Here is a 13,378-nt window from a genome sequence, read left to right as displayed (position 1 = left end):
TTGCCCCATCACTCTTCCTGCCTGGTGGTGATAAATTATGCAGGAGCCACTCACAGCATCTGAGCCTCTCTCCTGCCTAATTTGCTCTGAGGAAAGCGTGGCAGTCACACCCTGAGCACTGCTGGGAGCAGGGCTGCAATGTGAGAGATTTGTTAATAGAGTCCCACTGACAATATCTTCCCTGATAGAATTGATTGGAAAAGGAACAACGTTCCCAGTGTGGTCCAGCAGGTAAACATGCAATAAATTAAAGAATAAAACGAGGGGAATGGTTGCCTGAAGGGTAATAAAGGGAGGTGATGTACAAAGCACTCAAACCCAAGGGCTGCTGCAGCTGGAACCGTTCAAAAGGCACTTCCCAAACTACAGAACCTCACCAGCATTTGGCTGGATGAGGCAGCAGAGCTCTGGGGAAAACCCAGGTGCTGCAGCTGCTTTGTTTCAGCAGGGACTCCTCACTCTCTGAACAGGTATTTAATCAGGAAGGGCTGGAAAGGAAGGGAAGCTGAGGGCTGCTGCTGCCTGCTGGTTTTCTAGGAGTAGCTGGAGAGTTCCTGATGCCCATCAGGCTGAAGGGAATGTATATGCACATTTCTTAAATAATAATATTTATTTAATAATGCAGCTACTTCTTCCTGCTGTGCCCTTGGAGATGTTGGTGCCTGGAGGTCTTTGGTCTCCTCCTTGAGAGCAGCCTAATATAAGGGCTGTTGGCCTGAAAATTTTGTTTGGGATGGGAGAAGGCTCTTGGAATTCTGGAAAAGCCTGGTGATGTTAGCAAATGAACATTCTGAGTATTTATTAATGCTTTTTGAGGAGCTGTTGTAATAAAAGTCCTGGCATTGGTGACCTGCAATGTGAGGCTGCCCCTGGATTTTGGTGCTGTAAACAACATCTCAAGATCCTTTTTATCCTGCCTTGTGCATGAAGATTACAGGAAACACCTTTTAAAAGAGCAGGAATGCTGCAGGACTGCTCCTGATTTATCACCACCCTATTTTACACCACTTTCTGTGCACCAAGATTACAGGAAATGCCTTTTAAAAGAGCAGGAATGTTCCAGTACTGCTCCTGATTTATCACCACCCTATTTTACACCACTTTTTTTGCAGTACTAAAAAGATGAGATGACTTTTAATGTGTCTATAATGGTATCAGAACAGATGAGAATAAAATCAGGTTCTTCAGATCAGAAGGTTTATATCCTGATCCAACCCTTTGGCTGGCAGGCAGATACCCAGGATTGCTCCCTGTGCTCCCGTGGATGTTTTAGGATCACAGATAATGTCCTGCTGGCCTGGAGCTCAGCTAGCTGGGACATCTGCCATCCTGCTTTTCTGTCAACATCTCCTTTCTGTTGGGAAACCTGGCACCTCACTGAGAATATTCCCATCAGTCAAGGGATGAGGAATGTAACCCTTCCCTCCATCCACAGCAGAATTTCAGGAGCATTTTTGGAACTGTTTTGCAATATCTTGCTGTGCAGAAGGGCTGCTGAGTTTCTATTTCTGAGTGTAACTCAGCCTTTCCCCACTTCCACCCAGCAAACCTCTGTCACTCGGTAAAATCTGCTTATGACAAATGGTGCTAATAAATTTTTTTGCCACCCAGACTGATTTGTGGTGGTGCTGGGCTTGGAGGTCAGACAGGGCTGCTATTTCAAAAACCCATGGTGTGCTGAGTTAAAACTCCAATTCTTTCCCTCCATGAGATGGAAACTGATTTTTAACCAGCATTTCTACCAGCCCTGGAGAGACTCTGTGCTCTGTTTTTCCTTGATTTGTATCTGAGAAGTGAAGGAAGCAGCACTCAAATGAACAGTGATTATACACATCCCCTCCTCTGTGTGTTTTAAGTAAATTCACCTTGTGCAATATTCTGTCCTTTTTTCCAAATGGGTGAATTCCTGTGGAGATGAAGAGTTACAGGACTGTTGTGGTTTAACATAGTTTGGTTTTTAGTTAAGGAAAAATCCACCAGTGTCACGGTGTGACTTGGGTTTCCCAATTTTATTATATTTAATTTTTTTTTAGAGATAGGATTTAGGAATAAAGACAACACAGGCTTAAAACTTAAAAAGGTTCAAGAAAAAAATATTAATAATACAAAAAAAAAAAATCAGAATAAGATTCCTAGATTATTCCCTCCTTCCTTCATTCCACATTCCTTACCAACAACATACAGAGAACACTTCAGTCAGTTATCCACCCAAATAATCATGTCAGTTTATTTAAGAGAGAAAAGTTCATTTTTTTAGTTATGGCTTAGGGGGTGTCTTCACCTTCACAGTCTGCATCTACCTGGAACCTACAGAACCATGACTTTTCCTCTCATTCCCACAGTCCTTGCAGAGCCGTGTTATGGGTTACAATGCATACATGGGATACCACTTTTAAAAGCTGCTGAAAAACAAAATCCTCTTCATCTCCTTCTCTATCAAATGTCTCTGTTCATATTCCAGTCCCAAAACAGAGACTCAATTTCCCGAGGCAAGGAAAGTCTTCATCTCAAGCACCCATCCTCCCCAAGTGTATTTCACAGTTTAAAGGAATTTTAGTGAAGTCACAATCCCCTCATAGCCCCACAAAAAAAAGGTTTTCAGTACTTATCAGTTGCTTCTTTTCAATCCTTTCTCATCAGGAACTTTATCTTCATTCTGCCAACCTCTGTGGACTCCATGCTTTATTCCTTCTCATTCAGGGGAGCTCAGGAGATTGAGAATTTTATCCAGGCACTATCAGGACTTCAGCAGCTTCCTTTGGGCCTGGTAGAACCAGTCAGGCGGCTGGTTTTGAATATTGACACCCTCTTAAACCACTTGAGAAAGCTCAACATGCCTCTGTGAAATCACATTTAAAAATGAATAAACTTTGGGAAAATCTGTCTTGCTTCCAGTTCTTCAACAGGTAACTGGGAGCCCACAGGGGCTGGGCTGGGCCCTGGGCTGTGTGGTCTGGCCAGGTCAGCTGAGATTCTGCTGCCACCCAAATTCCTGTGGCTAAAAATCCCATCTCAGTGCCAGAGAGACCACACCACACACTAGAAACAGCGTGAGCCCACTCAGGAGTGCAGAACCTGCTGAAATCAGTGCTCTGAGCCCCCATGGCCACTGCCCAGCAGAGATCATGTGAAAAACTGCAAAAGGCCATTTCCTAATGCAATGGGGAGATGAACTCTTTCAGTGTTGTAAAATTCCATTTTAAAATAGATAAACCTGCAGGCGCCACTTCTCCCAAATTAGAGAGAAATGATGGGAAGAGAACAACATAGAGACACCAACATCGGTGAAAAAAAGAACAGCCAGATCCCAGATGGGCAGAGAATGAGGAAATACCTTGGTCTTGGACTGAAATTCTCTTGTAAGGCATGATGAAGACATAATTGATAAACCCATCACACATCAGACTCTTTTTCCTGTAACTCATGGAATGCATTGGGGGGTGTTGTGTTCTAACCACAGCCATGAGCACAGGCACCAATGCTAAAGCAAGCAGATGTTGAAGTAGCTGTGATTTGATGAGAAGCTTGAATAGAGAGATGAAAGAGATGGAAAACCTTGCCCCAGGATAGAAGAACAACTCTGTTTCCCAGAGACGGATGAAGAAAACTTTGTGCTAGAATAGCTCATCCTTAAAACTGCACCCCAATAAATTGAGGTGATCCATGGTGGTAGCTGTGGAAAGATGACCAAATGTGGGAGGGATTTCATAATTGTAGATTTCCAGGTGGCTGCTATTTGTAAAAATTAAAACCATGAGAGAACAGTTTCTTGTGGAAGGGTTTCCGTGGCATGGCAAGAGAAACTCCTCTCCCTAACTGAACTGAAGAAAGATCATTTTATTGGTGGTGAACTGACTGAAAATATCAGGTTTGTCTCTTTACCTTGTCAGTGGAAAAGGATAGAGGAGTTGGGGAGAGGAAAAGTGTTCTGAAGATTTTTCTGATTTCTTGTTATTTTCCTTTTAGTTCTGTTAATAAAGCTTTCTTTATACCCTTTAAACTTTTGAGCCTGTTTTTGCCTTTCTCCTAATCCCTATCTCACAGCAGAAAATGAATAAATAATTCTAGTGGGTGCACTGGCATTTGGCCAGCACTCAACCCACCACATTGAATTGGTGCATTGGCCAAGAAACCTGGAACTGGCAAACCAAACCCACTGCAGGATGGACTCAGGTCTGATTCTGCAGCCCCCTCCTTGGGGTTGGGGTCTGCAGGGGAGGAGAGACACCATGGGATCTCCTGGGAAATGACTGCAGCAGTGGCATCAATCAAAAAATGCTGCAGGAGGCAGAACCCTCCAGCAAACTGCAGCTCAGTTCAGAGGGAACAGAGCCCCTGGATTTCTGCTTGGGAATCATGATGCCTTGTGCCATTACAGGGAAATCATTGTCCCTTAAAAATTCTTCCCTTTAAAATCCTTCCCTTTAAAATCCATCCCTTTAAAATCCATCCTTTTATTTTTTTTTTTCTTTGTCTGTACTTCATATTTTAATTCTGCCCCTTCCTGTGCATACAGAAGTGTCCCATTTAAAGGACTGTTCAGAGACCCCTTTGGGGCCATCTGGTTTTATGGAGACAGGACACAGAGTGTCCCTGCTTTGCCCATTGGAGCAGGAATGGTGCTGCAAGGAGATGGACGTGACTCCATGTGCAACAGCAGCTGCATAAATTACAACCTGGGCAGGATGAGGAATGGCCAGAGCTCAGTTCCAGCCTGGCTCTGCCTCTATTGCCTCAGTCCTCATCTAAAAGTATGTAAATAAGGATGCCAGGGAATTAAACCTGTGTCTGAGGTCGGGGTGAGAGTGAGGAGGGAGCAAGGTTGGAGTAGAAACAAAAAAAAAAAAAAGGCAATAAAATCTGTAGAATTCCCTGTATTCGAGCCATGCTGGATCTCAAACAGCTCGGTGCTTGTAATGTGGCAGGATGCTTTATGATGGTCCATTCCCACAAGGTGAATTAAAACAAGGATTAAAAAGCCCTTATAAATCAGATTTTATAGCTGCCTAAACCACCTGCAAACTGTTGGTCCTTGTTTTCAAAATCTGCCATCATTCTGCTGTCAGATTGATCCTGGTTTCATTAGCAGGGCTGGCATTGCCTGTGCTGGCAGAAGCCACCAGCTGCATAAATTACCCCCAGAGTAATTGTGAGCAATGTCTTCATTTTGTCAACAGCATTCCAGAGTGCCAAGGATGCCCTTTATGCACTATTTTTAATTGTCTCTGCTGGGTGTGTTTTCAGCAGATTTCACCTCAATGAGAAATGACAGAAAGACTGAGGTGGGGCTGTGGTAGTGATGTGAAATCCAGGAAGAACATTTACCAAGGGGCTCACTGGTATTTGTGAACAGTTTATAATCCCAAGGGGAGCTTGAAATACTGAGGATGAGTGAAGGGGTGTTTTGGTGGCACAGAGAAATCTTGTAAATGAAAATCTGAGCTTTGCTCATTGTGGGGGGATTAAACTCTGGTTCACCAAGTGCTGCAGGTGATGGGAACTCTCTGAATTTTGGAGGAAAATCTTGATTTCCATCAGTGCAGTCATTCCTCCATCAGAGATTCTTTGGTTACAGAAGTGTTTTGGAATGTGGCACAAAGTCTATAAAATCTGTGTGAGCCCCCAGCATGTTGTGGGTGACCAAAATCAACATCTGGAGTGACAAAAAATCAACATCTGGGGGGTGCTTTACCTTTCTTCAAGGTTCCCCCAGTGCTGGATGCATTAAATATCTGGGAGAACATAATGGGTTGCAAGTTCTATGTCACCAGTTTGGAGAATTGTCTCAAAATCATTCTGGATAAACAAGGTGTCCATAAATATGCAATTAATGAACATGAGAGGAGACAAAACCCAGACATCACATCTGCACCCTAAATCCTGGGCAGCCTGTGCTCAGAGTTCCTCTCTGCCATAAGTGAATTTTACAGCTCAAGATTCCTCATCAAAGGTGACTTTTTCTCTTTGGTTGTGAGTAAAAAATTTCTTAACAATAAACCAGAAGCCCCAACGGGGAGCCAGGGAATTGTTAAAGCTCTCCAAGACTCTGTGCTGTGCTCAGACCTCTCCATCCTCTTTTCCTTTCAAACCCTGAACCGTGGTGACCATGGCAGGAAGAGCTTTTCCCATCAATCAGGGCTGGATTCTGGCTGCCAATGCACCCAGAGCCAATTTAGCATCTGCTCCAGTCTGGGATCTGAGTCACACTGAGGTTTAAACCTGCTCAAAATCCTATTAAAGCCAGTGCTAAGGCCCCATAAACTGAGCTGGGTTTAGTGCAGATCTATTTTACAGATTTCTTCTGGTGTCTCAGCACATTTGGAGGTTATTTTTTGGTGTGTGAGTACCTTTGGATGAGCTGTGATTAAATTTGTCTGGGACCACAGGATGTGGGTCCTTATTCTTTGAAATTAGAGTGGAATCTGCAGTCCTCCTTCTATTTAAAGGTTTCAAAGGTATCAAGGAATAAACCCGTGAAAATTCATGTATTTTTGGTAGTTTTGTATTAACTGCCTGAGCTGTTGCACCAGAGTTTTGGCAAAAGCAAAGCTGAAATTCAAATAAGAACAATCTCCACTCTTTTATTTTTCATAGGTAGCACTGAAGAATGAGTAACAATTCTGTATTATGACTGTTATTAATTGTAAGCTGTTTAATGCTTTTTTTGCTTTATTACTACTTAGCTGAAGATAAATGACAAACCCAGCTGCTTTGCAATTATTTACATACCATTGTATAGCTATCTACAAGACATGTATCATTTTATGAAACTTTTCTAACTACTATTACTGATAAGTTTTTAGATTATATTAGGGAGACTATTCCAGTTAAGGCCTGGGTAAGTTCCTGCCCCTACCTGATCAAGCAATAAACCAACAAACCCAAGTTTTCTGCACCCAAACTGTCCTCAGGCCATTTTGACTTGCCAAATTTGGGCCTAAAATAACTGGAACTCCGTTTGAACTTGGAAATCTTCCCCAGGAATGGTTGTCCAAGCCCTCACTCTAAAGGTTTGCCAGTTACTGCAGACTTAGGAATTGTTAATGCATTGTTTTAAATCACCATTCTATTTCTCATGTTCTGCTAATTGTATTTATTATCTGATTTATTTCTGCTTAGTGTAAGTTTATTGTTTGGCCACATATTGTTTTGTTTTTTGTGTTGCTTCCATGTTTGTAACAAGAGACACATATTGTTAAAAAACAAAAAAAGGGGAGTGTGACTCCTCAAGAATGCTTACACTAATATTTACACTAAAAAATTTGAAATCAAATCAAATCAAATCAAAATTGATCCCTAGCAGAGCAATACTGCTTTGAAGATTTGCATGTGCAGAGAAAATTTCTAAAAGATTTTATGTAAAGATCTTTAATTGAATATCCAATGATAAGGCCTAGCTGATTTACTAACCTAGGGAGAAGGTGTGCATGTGTTTTATCACTAACAAATTAGTTACCTGCTCATCTGGACAAACACTGATCACCTCCAAGAGAATGAGAGACAGAGAAAAGAAAAATTACCTGAACATCCATCCAGCCCTGGTGACCAAGACAAGAACAGCAGTGGGACTGCCAGGACTGTAAAGACAAAAGCTGATGCTGCATGAATTTATCTGACCATTTTCCAGTCTATTCCTGCCAGGTCCTTTGAGACAGTGTCAGCAAACTAAGAGTTTTGGATGAGGGTTGAGCACATATTTGGGGGATGGGGCATTACTGGCTGGCTTAGGCATTTAGTGAAAACAGGAATTCATGTTTTAGCTGCATTGCTGCTTTTGATGATCTGCCATGCATGTTGCAACGTGTGCAGAAATTGATAGACAAGTCTATGAAGAGAATGAATCATGCAAGACTGCACATGCCTGTGCAAAGTTCTGATAAAGTAATATTACTTAGAAACACCAATCGTGTGATTGTTGCTATTTTTAGCCACAATCTTTGGATTGCATATACTTTGGAAAAGTAGAAAAACTGATTTGTAGAATCAATAAACCGGCTTCATGAATGCAAACCCTGGAGACTCTATGTGACACACAGAAGATAAATATTCCCTGCAAGTAAATATTGGATCTCCATCTCTGGCATGATGTGTTGAAGTCAGCAGGACGTTTTCTGTTGAATTCCCTGTGCCCAGCCTCCTATGAACATGTTTTATTCATTAACCTCAAAACCTTGTGAAGGAACAAGTGACAGAAATTATTAAACATTTCCTGCCTTCAATTTATCCCACTTAAATTCTGCTGGGGCTTTAATAGCTCAGGAAAAAAAAAAAAAGTTTGCAAGGTGAAGGAGCAGGAGTCCATCTGTTCAGACAGATTAAAGGGAGCAGAGGACAATTCTGAAAGGATGAACACTGAAGGCATTGTTATTGCTCTTGCTGAGCTTAATTACAGAGAGTGGGGAGCAATTAGAACAGCAATTAGAACCTCTAGAACAGCACAGGACCAAAGTCATTTGGAGCTTGAAGTGCTCCAAGGTTGAAAACTCCACAGCCTGTGAGAAAAACCCATTCCTGTGTCTGAGCACCTCACAGCAAGGAAGCTTTTCCCAAATTTAAATGGAATTTTGTGTGTTTCAGCTTGTTCCCTTTGTCTCCTGGGCTCTCTCAGGGCAGCAGATGAAGATTTGTGCTGGTCCTTGGACACAGGGATGGGATCCTCTGAGATCTCTAGAGGGTTCTGTCAGCCCCACTGTCTCCTAATCTGACAGATGCTCCAATCCCATCATCATCAGAGTAATTAGAACAGCAATTAGAACCTCTAGAACAGCACAGGACCACATCCACTTGGAGCTTCAAGTGCTCCAAGGATGGAAACTCCACACTGAAAAAAACCCATTCCTGTGTCTGAGCACCTCACAGCAAGGAAGCTTTTCCCAAATTTAAATGGAATTTTGTGTGTTTCAGCTTGTTCCCTTTGGCTCCTGGGCTCTCTCAGATGAGGATTTGTGCTCCTCACTCCCCATCAGGTCCTTGGATCCCCTGAGCCCTCTCGAGGGTCCTGCCAGCCCCACCCTCTCCTAATCTGACAGATGCTCCAATCTCATCATCATCATCTTTGATCATCAGCTTGCTTAGTGTCTAATGAATAGAACCATAGACTTGGAATATTTTAGGCTGTATTCAGGAAAGTAATTTAATTTCCCAGCTTATGGTTCTCTTTTTAAAGAGAATAAAACCCCAACATTAAAAACTTGGTGTTAAAAAAAAAAAAAAAAAATTGGATTTTGGATTTCTAGATCCAGTGGAGGGGAGGGTGGAAGACCTGAGCAGAGTTCTTGTGGGAAGGTGAGATCAGAGAATTTTAAATTTAAATTTAAATTTAATTTTAAATTTAAATTTAAATTTTAAATTTTGGTCGTGGAGGAAAATCTTTGCCACCAACTAGTTCACTCAGATCCCAGGGAATTCAATCTTTGAGGACACCACTTAAATTCACACCTAGGACAACAGACACTTGGAGATTTATTTTTAAAATACTCAAAAAACTTCTAAGAAACTGCCTTTAATCAATTAGATATTTGTGAATAACTTGTGAAACTTGCAATGAACTTTTGGTTAACCTGTTATTGTTATAAAGGCTGAATTTTGTCAAAATACCAAATTTTTCCCATGAAACCAATAATTAGAGCTGGTGATGTTTTATAATCACTTTGAACAATAAGTAGATATATTTTACTGGAGTAATTTCACCCTTTCTATAAAAAAAAAATTTAAAAAGGTTGCAAAAATTGGGTTTTATTTTCCCCAAAAGTTATCTGGGTTTATTTTCCCTGGAAGGAGGAACCAAATGCCCCAAAGACATTTTGGATTCCTTCTCCAATTACAGCTGCTTTCCTAACTAATAGTTTTAAATATTCCCTTTTAATGCTTTGTATGCCTCTTGAAAATACCAGCAATATTGCTCATAAATCATTGTCCTTTCCTTTAGCTCTCCTGGATTAATATAAATTCACTTTAATTACCATTCTGTTTGGAGCAAGTGCCTCTGATCCTGCCGGGGTTTGGGGTGGGCAGCTCATTAAAGAGCTGGGTTAAGGTTGGGGTCATTAAATGGGGAAGGAGACACTGGGAAATTAATTTATCTGCTGGATGGGAATTCCAGCTTGCCTTGAGGAGTTTTATTCTTTAACTGGATGAATTTCTGAATGGTTTTCTTGGGTGTTTCCTCCTTCTCACTGCTGTTGGCTTTGTCCCCAAAGCTTTGAAAGAAGTGGGTGTGAATTAATGGTGGTGGCAACTGCCCCAGGCACTGCTGGAGGTGTGGCAGTGTCTGTGTCACTCCAAACTCCTTATTTCCTGTGGAAATCAGATTTTGGTGGTGGGAAAAAGCCAGGATGCAGTTCCAGGAGTCAGCAATGATTGGTGTTAGTGGTTTTTTGTGATTTATGGAAGGATTCCCAAGCTCCATCCCTGCAGAAGGGGCTCCTCAGCCACCCTGGGGATTCACTGGAGTACAAATGCCATCATTTAATATCCTGGCTGTGCCAGAACAAACACAACCAGCTGTGCTGAAGTGACAAAAATCCTGATTTATATCACTGGGGAGTGGAGTCCAAATGGAGCCCAGAGGTGAGATCAGAGGTTACACCTCTTGTGCAGCTCACCCCTCTGCCTCTTTAAGGAAACATCCATTTCTTCTGCTGAACAACAAGGGAAAAAGGCCTCTGTGTGCTCCATTTTTCTCTGCTGACATTTTGATGTGATTAAATTCATGGTGCTGCAGAGAAATATTGCCCAGCACACCTCCCAGGCCAGGAGAGAGGGGGATGTTCTCCCAAATCCAGCGAGTGCAGCACGGCTCCACTTCACCAGAATTAGTGAAACACATTTCCCTCTCACTTATAAATCACTTTTTCCTCTGCACAGGGCACTTAGTTAAATGTTGAGTATTTTCTTTTTATTATTTGGCACAGCAAAAATATCACCCTGACTCTTAGGACAGCCCTGGGGGTCTGATGCAGGAGTGTCACTGGCTTACAGATAGTTGATCTCTGTAGCCAGTTGTTTCTGGGCTATTGATGATAATTCAGTAGGCTGATGTGGTATCTATAGAGGTTTTTATTTTTAAAAAAAATTTTAAGGAAAAATATTGTGGTGAACCTGTATCCCTTTGCATGTCTCATTTTCTCTAGCAAGTGTTGCTGCTGGCATTTGGGCAGGCACTAAATCACTTTTTTCTCAATTCTATCTCAGTGGAGAAACACCTCAGTGACAGACCAGTGCTGCTGCTCTGAGAGCATGGGCAGTGCCATGGCTGAAGGCTCTCACTTCATTTTTTTAACTCCTAAAATTGTTCTGACACTCAGAATCACCAGAGGGAGGTTGTGATCTGAAGGGCAAAGAACTGACTCACTCATTTTGTACTTGAACTCATCTCAAGAAGAAAACCACCTTCCAACCACCTTATTAATTTATCTTGGGCTGCCTGGTGATCTAGTTCTGCTCCATTGTTCTCCTTTTTTTCCTTTCTTTGAGGGTGATGTGAATGTTTCTGTGTTGGCACAGCTGTGTGCAACCTCAGAGCTGCAAGGTTTGATTTTCAAAGCATTCCCTATTTTATAATATTTATTTATTTATTCCCTATTTTATAATATTTATTATTATTTCTTTTTCCTTATTTTTAAAATAGTTGGGATTGGTTATAGGATTTTGGGGTGGTGTGGGTTGGAGGAAACCTTAAACCCATCTCATTCCTGCCACAGCAGGGACACCTTCCCCCAGCCCAGGGTGTCATTTGTTATTGTATTAAAAGTCATTTTCAGGGTCACAAAGTGAGAAAATGAATGAGCTGGAAACAAGATCCAAGAGTTTTTGTGCTCATAAACACCCTGCCCTCCATGGTCACCTTGTGGAAGGATTCAGTGAATGCAGTGGAAATGCAGAGAGGTTAAAAAGGAAAGTGTGAAAGTCAAGAACAAAACAATTTCTGTGTGTTGAGCTGGTCACTCTGAGGAACTCCACAGTCCCCTGCCCCAGAGCTGGGCAGAAATCTCCTCTCCTTCCACCATGGCTCCAGGACAGCCTCAGGGAGGATGGTTCAGGAGAGGATGCTCTCTGTTCTGAGCTCTCTCATTTGGTGACATTGGCAGAAGTCACTAAGCCACTTAGTTTTTCAGTGCATCCCATAAAATGCAAAGTGTGTTTGATGAGAAACCACTTACCCCATTCTTTACAGTGTGCAGACAGAGTTATGAGCTTGGCCAGCAGCTTCCTTGATGAAAGAATAAAGCAGATTTTTTTTTTTTCCTTCCACTCTTCGAAATGGGCAGAATAAAAATCTTAATTACTTGTTTGTCTATAAATAATTCAGAGGAGCTATAGGTTGTGCTCATACACATGCACACACGAGAGAGATGCAGATCTTGTGCCAGAAAATGGGTTCAGCCTCTCACAGGTAGTAAATTTGCCACGGATTTATGGCCAGCAGCAGCAGTGCCCAGGCACACAGAAATTGTGTGTCAAGGTGATCAGCAAAGGGCATCAGGAAGAAGCTTTTCCCTCCTGGGCAGGCACCAGGGTCTGTCTGTGCCTCTCTCTTGGGAGATTTTCCTACAAAGAGGAAAAACTTATGGAAATTAAAATTATAACCTGATCAGCCTAAAAAGCTGCTGGTATGTCAGACCCCTCCTTAGTTCTGCAGCCACTCCTCACCTTCATCCTCATCATCCTGTGCTCCTTAATCTCTCAAAAATTCTTTCTTTCCTTCTTGCATTTTTAGGGCTATCCTGCACTCTGCATTTCTGTTTCTTTCCCTGCCATTTCTCTCTGGAGTTAATTAGACAAGGAATTCTTGCCATGAGCTTTTCTGGGGTGCAGGTGATGCTGGGCTTTGCATTTGGTAGATTTTTTAGGAATGACTGCCCAGTCCTTCCCTTTTAACAGAATATTCCTGAATAATTACACTTATCCAGAAGCCCTGTGGCTGGACCAACCTGGAAAGTGTCCCTGCCTTGGTAGGGTTGGACTGGTCCCTTCCCACCCAAACCAATCCATGATTATTTATTTTTCCATTATTACTATTATTATTATTATTATTATTATTATTATTATTATTATTATTATTATTATTATTATTATTATTTCCAAGATGAAGTGTGAAGGAATTTGTGCATGAAATCAGCTGATTCTCAAACACACAAATATTAATAATGGGATATTTGAGGGAGGAAGAATGGGAATGAGGATGGGTGATTGGTCCTGGAAACCCTTGACATGGGGAACACATGGAGCTTGATTTTCTGGGTAGAAAATGAGACAGAGTCATGTGTCAATTAACCTTAAGTCAGATAATTGCCTGAGGATTAATTTACTAGATAATACTGGAATCTGGGAGGATATGGAGGATTTTGTAAAAACTATTTAGAATATAACTAATGCT

Source organism: Erithacus rubecula (genome assembly GCF_903797595.1).
Source record: "Erithacus rubecula genome assembly, chromosome: 29".
Classification (NCBI taxonomy): domain Eukaryota; kingdom Metazoa; phylum Chordata; class Aves; order Passeriformes; family Muscicapidae; genus Erithacus; species Erithacus rubecula.
The sequence above is the reverse complement of the archived record's forward strand: the minus strand, read 5'-3'. Positions refer to the sequence as shown.